Below are 7649 nucleotides of genomic sequence, written 5' to 3'. Positions count from 1 at the left end.
TCTATTTAATCCTTCAACATGAGAATTGAGCTTCTTGATTAAGCTCGACTTTAAAATTTAACGAGTTGTGAGTTTTTAAGATTAACTAAGGTTTAAGAGGTTTGAGGTTTACTTGTTTTTTTTTTCTTTTTTTTAAGCTCGTTTTTTTTTTAAATTTTATCTTTAATTGTATATCCAATTCGAAAGCAGGCTCTGTTATTTTTATTTAATTGATTTCTATAAAACAATTTCAATGATTTTGATAATGACTTGATTTATCTTGGTTGACTTGGTTTATATTGGTTTTGTTTATTTATTGTTCTTTATTAAATTTACTTTGATGAATTTTTCAAATTGACTTTTTTTTATTTCATCCTCTAATATTATTATATTTACTGGGAATTAATTTTTCTTTTTAGTTCCATCCTTTAGGGTTGAAATTTTTGGATAGTGAATTTCATGGTTTTCTTCAATTTCTTTTCTATTTGTTTATCTCAGTCTCATCACTTAGACTACAAGTTTTGCGGGTTAGTGATAAGTGCAAAATATACATATATTTTTACTTCTCTTACATTATGTTTTTTAATGTGTTTTAAGCTTATTTGAGCTTATTGAAAGTTATTTTATGATTTTAGCATACCTAAGAGACTTTGTAAATTAATTGCTAAAATATAAGAAATTTTGTATTTTATATTTCGAACCTTAATTCTTGTCACATGTTTTTCACCAAGAGTTTCAAAATGTGAATATGAACTAAATCAAAGTTGAAATACACGTATCAAGCTTTGCTAGAGTGTATTATGGAAAGAAATCATTATAATTATTTTGAGAAGTACTTATTTATCCTTATTTTAGAATTATGTTATTGATTTATTTTCATGTTAATTGGATTATTTTGAGATGATATATGTGCTTTCTAGTTTCTTTCAATCTGTAATTGTTGTTAGGAACAAGAATAAAAAACAAAAGAATTAACTTGATCATTGCAATTTTCACCTTAATTTGTTAGGAAGGAATAAAAAGTAGGTTAAATTGTTCAAGCTTTTGAATGGTTGCATATAATAAATTTAATAGACTTGCTCTAAGGCTACTTGAAAATGAATGAGAATTGTTTTCCAATATTAAATTTTCTTGATGGTAAGAAATTGATTAAAAAATTTTGTCGAAGTAATTTACTTGTAATCTCCTTGATCTCCTCTAGCTTTAAGGGATATCAAATTTATTTGCTTGACTTGCAATGATATTTATTTTACTTTGATGATCAATAGATTTAGAGAAATGAATGTCTAGACCCTTAAACTAAGTTAACAATATATTGATTCATCATTTTTATTTTTAGAATCTTGTTTCTTTAATTTCTTAATTCAAATTACCCTGTCCTTTTTTATTGCAGTATCTTATAGGAAGATTAAATAAAATTTCTCTTGGATTCATCTTGGTTTTTAACAATCATACTATGAAATCATTTTGTTTGTGATAGTAAAGTCAAAATTATATTTTGAAGGTTCTAATGATCGACCAGTTAGCCTAGGTTGGATCGAGTGTTTTTTTAGGATCATTTTGTTTTTAAAATCAATATTTTTAATGTTTTGTCCTTCATCATTGAGTTGTCCTTCATAATCTTTTTTGGTTTACATTTTATTGATTTATCTAATTCAATTATCTATGTTGTAGAGTTTAGTTGACTTGCCTAGTTTGTTGGTTGTTTTATTGGCTTTTTTAAAAAAAAAAAAAATTGATTTTGTTTTCAATTTCATTTTATTGAATTGGATTTGTTTGGAGTTGGACTTCAATTAATTTTCTTGCTTTAAACTATTTTATCTTGGTCTTATGACCTAACTTGCATGTTTGACATGCTCACATGAGTTGGCTCACATTGGTTTTTTTTTTAATATTTTTTTTTCTACACTTGATTGGCTAGAATCTTAACTTTGTTACTTATTTTTTTCAGTAACTATTTTTTTTTTTGCAAGTTCCTAAGATTTTTTTTGTTTAAATTGGTTCATTTATTATTGTTACCTAGAATTTTATTATCTATTTAAATTATACCATTCTTTTTGCTTAGTTAGGACACAACGGTATATACAACGACTCAACATAAATGAAATTTCAATCACTAAGAAATATCGCACGCACTATCTAAAATACATAGAAGCCACTCACGTGTTGGTGCATGCACCAACAATTTTTTTAGATTAGAAGATAAATTTATCAGACTTAAGGTAGAAGCCACTCACGTGTTAGTGCTCTCAATGATCCTGAAGTTCATAAAAAATAGACCTATATGAAAAGACCAAAATACCTTCTATGTATAGCTTGATCTTTTTTTTGTTTTTTTTATTCTAGGGTAAAAATTATCATTTTACAATAGTTTAAAAAAGGAAAAAAAAAGGACCAAAATAGCCCTTTTAGCTAGCTTTAAAATTCATAATCTAGAAGGTAATTAAGTCATTCTATTGTACTTAAAAAAATTAGAAAACAATTATACCCCGCACAAGTCTTTAATGACTAACGCACCATGTAAAAAGGCCAAAATACCCCCCATATGAGAGGCCAATGGTTTTTTTCATAAAAGGAAAAAAAAATATAATTTATTTATTCTATTGTTTGAATAGTGAAACGAGTTTATAAGCATAATATTTCTGCCTTTAACTTTTTTTATTATTATTATATGGATGTTCTCGTTATCAATACACTAGGAATGATGCAAAACATTAAGTGTATGTTTATGGAAAAAATAATATAAATAGGAATGAATGAGAGAAAATTAGGTTATTTTTCTTTGTCTAGATGATAAGATTAAGAATAAAAATAGGAAGAGAAAACGATTAAAATTAAATTTGACGTACTTTTTAATGCACCAATGCTTAAATGGGGAGGTATTAATTTAGTTAATTAGGCAATCTGGATTTGAACCGAGAAGAAAAATTAAAAAAAAAGAAAGATTTAAAGCCTGCTACCTTGCCACTCATCCATATAAATAAACAAAAATAACCCCTTTTTCTTACTGAACTTTTTTTTACTTTACTTGTATCTTGATATGAATCCCTTTTCTTTTGAAGGGAATAAATTTATAAATTTCTCCATATTGATTTAGAAACCTAATTACTTAGAATCTAACTTAGTCGGGCTAGTTATTAGTTTAATCAAGACATTGAGGTCATTAAATATGATTGACTAACCTAGTTGTTCAAAAAGTTAAAAAAAAAAATAAAAATCAAATTACTTATAGTAGAATTCAAACTTTGAATCTCTTTTATTATCTAAAACGACCTTACTAACTCAATAACACTAACACAAGTGATTCAATTTAACTGTAATATTATATGTATAACAAGTAAAAAAATGTTCAATTTCTTATGGTAATTGACTTACTATGTCAACTAACTGACAGAATAGATTGGCTTATGATTTGTTGACCTAAGACTTTAACGGGGTTAAACTTTATGTTGGATTTGATAACTATACCCAACTCTTCTCATTGATATTTTATAAGAGATAAAACTATATAATTTTATGGACTGATGAAGGGTTAACTTGAATACCAATGCTATCAAATTATGCTATTTCTAATTGCGAGTCAAAGTCATTTGAAACTTTTTTTTTTATTATTATTATTAATGTTATCTTTAAATTGTTTAGATAAGAAAATGTATTTAGATATATATATATATATATATATATATATATATATATAAAGGATTTGTATTTAGAATCCTTATTGAACTATTGTTTAGAATCCTCGTACAAATATGATAGTTTGAACTTACATTTATTCTATAAATATAAGATCCATATATTCAAGATTTTTTATGTGGGAAAATCATTACATAAGAGCTTGGGAGGTTAAATACTTGTATGCTGGGTGTGTTTGGGAACTGTAAACCGTGTTTTCAAAAAAATTAAAAAAAAAATTTCTTAGAATAATTTTTTTTATGTTTTCAAATCATTTTGATGTACTGATATAAAAAATATTTTTTTCAAAATGAAAAAACTTCATTTTGATGCATTTCTAAGCGAAAAGCACTTTGAACCATCACCGCTACCACAATCCCAAACAAGCCCGTTAGGTTGTATGTTAAGTGTTTTCAATAATTGATATCAAATACTAGGTTGAAAAGGAGAGTGCAATAAGTAATAAATCATAGACGCCACGAAGTCAATTGTTCTTCAATAAGTCATTTTCAGTTCTTTAGAAAACCATGGAAGGAAGATTATCTTACCAACACACACACACACACAAAGTGCAACAAAGAAGAAGTTTTATTAATCTGAATTATCTAACTTACATATAAGGTGGACTCATATGAGGTTCACTTACAATTGACCCAAATAAGTAATAATAACCTAAGGACAAAGAAGAAAATAATAAAAATCCAAAAATTACTATCTTAAATATGCTAGAATCAAATTTTTCATCATTAAGAAGTCCCAAATAGACTAGAAAATCTGATATAAAGGTAGAATTAATCTAAAGTCTTCTTTCCTTGTTGTAACTAGGATGAATAAGGAATCCTTGTAAGAAAAGCATTCTTAAACATTTATGAATTCTTACCACACTTGAAAACTATGTTGCAGCTCATTAAGATATTTGTAGAACTAGGAGATTCCCAAAATAAGTTGTCACATTCTTTTAGGAAAAGAATCTTAGCCAAATAGAAAGTCCACAAGTCAAAAGGATGTAAATAACAAAATTCATACAGCCTTTCTTAAATGTATCATAAGGTCAATGATAAATGTTAAGTTATTCACAAAACTAGTTACCCTGGTAATGGGTTTAGAGTTTTAGTTAATGGGAGACACGACCAAAGAGTAAATGTTTTCTCCCAAGTGTAGGAGTGTCGAAGTAATAAATAACCCGACAAGACCGGGGTCGAACCACAGGGAGGTTAACTATATAAATTATAAATAACAATGATACTATACATATTGAAAAGAGCTATGAGATGTGATATTGATATAAGGATTAAACAATGATAAAAATAATTGTCAAGGTTAGAGGAATGGTATTTGAAACAAATATAGTATAAACTCTTATTACTCAATTGGAAACCACATATAAAGGAGGTTCCAATCGAATTATAAATTGTTAACATGATTACATTAGCTTATTTGAATAATGCTAAAACTTGTAAATGTCGTCAGGTATTCATGATTATAACTTATGTTAACAACAAATCAAGTTCTTTTCATAGCACATGTGTTGGTTATACCATACGGTTGGGCTATAAAAGTGCCAAGTATTTGTTGTACCAAAGGTTATATAACATAAATCTAGATTAACCATTTAACAAGCAAAGTATTAAAAGTGAACAAAATAACAAATACAAAACATGTTAGTAGTGAACATTAAAGTTCATATTGAGTTTATACTATACTTATTCTTACACCAATAGTGTAACCTTTTCACCTTGACATAATAAACTTAGCTAAACATAATGAAAGAGAGAAACATAAATAAATAAGATAAGAACATAAATAAGATATAAGTTAACTAAGCAAAAGGAAAAGAAATGAAAAGCATAAACAAGAGATTAATATAACATAAAATAAAACTTCAACATTGCAAAATACAAAGAAAGAAAGCAAGAGCAAGATCTTGATCTGAACACCAAGATACCTAAATGCATGGAAAATGCCTCCTTTTATAGGCCAAAATTTAGAACTATTGATTTGATGACTAATTGTTCAGTGGGTGGCCACATCTTGACTTGGTGACAATCCTTATCTTCTTGTCTGAACAAAACATCATTGCTAACATCAGAATTTGAACAGGTTGTCCGCATGAAAGTTCTAGGAAGTTGTCTCAAATTTCCATCAAAAAAAGAATCAGTGCATTTGGACTTCTAGAACTTGAGATATGGGCTAAACACTAAACAGTGTCTGGGCTGTAGGATAAATTCAGACTTCTCCGTAGTTGCTCCAATTTGAACTTGAAAACAACCTTTTTGAATCTTTCACTCGTCATGAAAGTTTTAGGCATATGTCTTAGCTTTCCATCCATATAGAGTAGACCTAAATCCAAGTTCTACAACTCCAGTTATGATCCAATGACTTAATAGTGTTCCAATTTATACTAAACAAGTATCTCTTTTCTAAGCTTAGCCCTCTCTTTGTCTTCTCAATTTCAGTAGTTAAACTCATCAATCAATCATTTGATTTATGCGATAGGCCTATATTTAAGATGAACATTTACCATAAATTAAAGGTATCTTATAGTATCATACTTGTTATTATAAAACATGCTTTATTTAAGGAGTTATTGATACTTCAAGTGCAAAATGATAATATAAAACCTTGATAAAAATACACTTTTAAGTACTAATCAATAGGCAATTGAATAAACTAGTTACCCTAGTAATGGTTTTAGAGTTCTAGTTAATAGGCAATTGAATAAACTAGTTACCCTCCTAGTTAATGGGAATAGTTCCTTGGATAATGGGTAAATTGTGATAATAGTTCTTTGGTTAATAGGATAGTGCCCTGATTATTAGGTAATAGGAGAAACTAGTTTCTAGGTTAATATGACTAATGCCCTTATTAATGGGCAAATAGAGATATTCATTAATGTAGTAATGGAATGAATGCCTAATTTGGGTTAGAGAGAACATTTGTATGCCCTTAAACTATACAAGTTGTATTAGATGGGAACATAGCAAGGTACCTGAAAATTTATATAACAACCATTATGATGCAACCATATTATTCGATAGTTTCACTCACATTTAACTAGTGTTTTGCCTATGTTTTATATATAAAATGCCTTGATATTCTTTGTTTTATGTTTTGAAGGCACTTTCGGATTATACATGCAAAAAAGAGTAAATTGGAGGTAATTGGTAGATTTGACCTTCAGTCGATGTTTTGTGTAGAGCGTAAGCTCTAAAGGTCAAAATAAAGTGATTCTAGTGGCACTAAAAATCTAACATTCATACCTTTTTTGGAAATCTAAGGCAAGAAAATAAAATAAGGAAGAGCATGGATATCGTAGCCTTCAAAGTCAAATCTTGCAATATGTGAATGTTGACCTTCAACCATTACGACTTGAATATCTAGAGCTACAGAAGTCCAATTGATACAAACTCAATTGTGTTGGATTCTTGACTCAAATTCCTATCAACACTACAAATTTTAGTAAAAAAAGATGTCACATGAGGGAGATATGATTTTTCAAAGATGACAATTAAATTCTGCCAACAAACAGGTTTCATGAAGAAACGAGCCCAAATTACATTTCAAAGCATCTAAACCGATATCCAAGTTTTTATTTCAGCAATTTAGCTCCTCTAAATCAAAGTTTGAATATTTCATGCAAGGCTATTTCTTTTTTTTTTAGAAAAATAGTTATTGAAATACTTAAATGTAAACAGTCTACTTAAGGGAGGACTAGTTTGTAAAATAGAGACTAGGGGTTCCTAGGATATAAAAAGAATGAGAGAAGAGAAGGGGGGCAGCCATCTAAGAAGACAAAAATGCCCACTTCCTCTAAGAAACCTAAAATCATGCATTCCTATGCTGTGAGATTTATTTTACCTTTTCTTTTCAATTTATATGATGAATATGTTCGTTCTCCTATGTTTTTTTTTCCCATGATTGTTTATTTTAATTGTTAGAGCAAGCTATAAGTTATTATTGTAGACAATCTATTGCTAAGTTTGATATCAAAACCG

Source organism: Populus alba, chromosome 11, assembly GCF_005239225.2.
Source record: "Populus alba chromosome 11, ASM523922v2, whole genome shotgun sequence".
NCBI lineage: Eukaryota > Viridiplantae > Streptophyta > Magnoliopsida > Malpighiales > Salicaceae > Populus > Populus alba.
Note: the sequence above shows the minus strand (reverse complement) of the source record.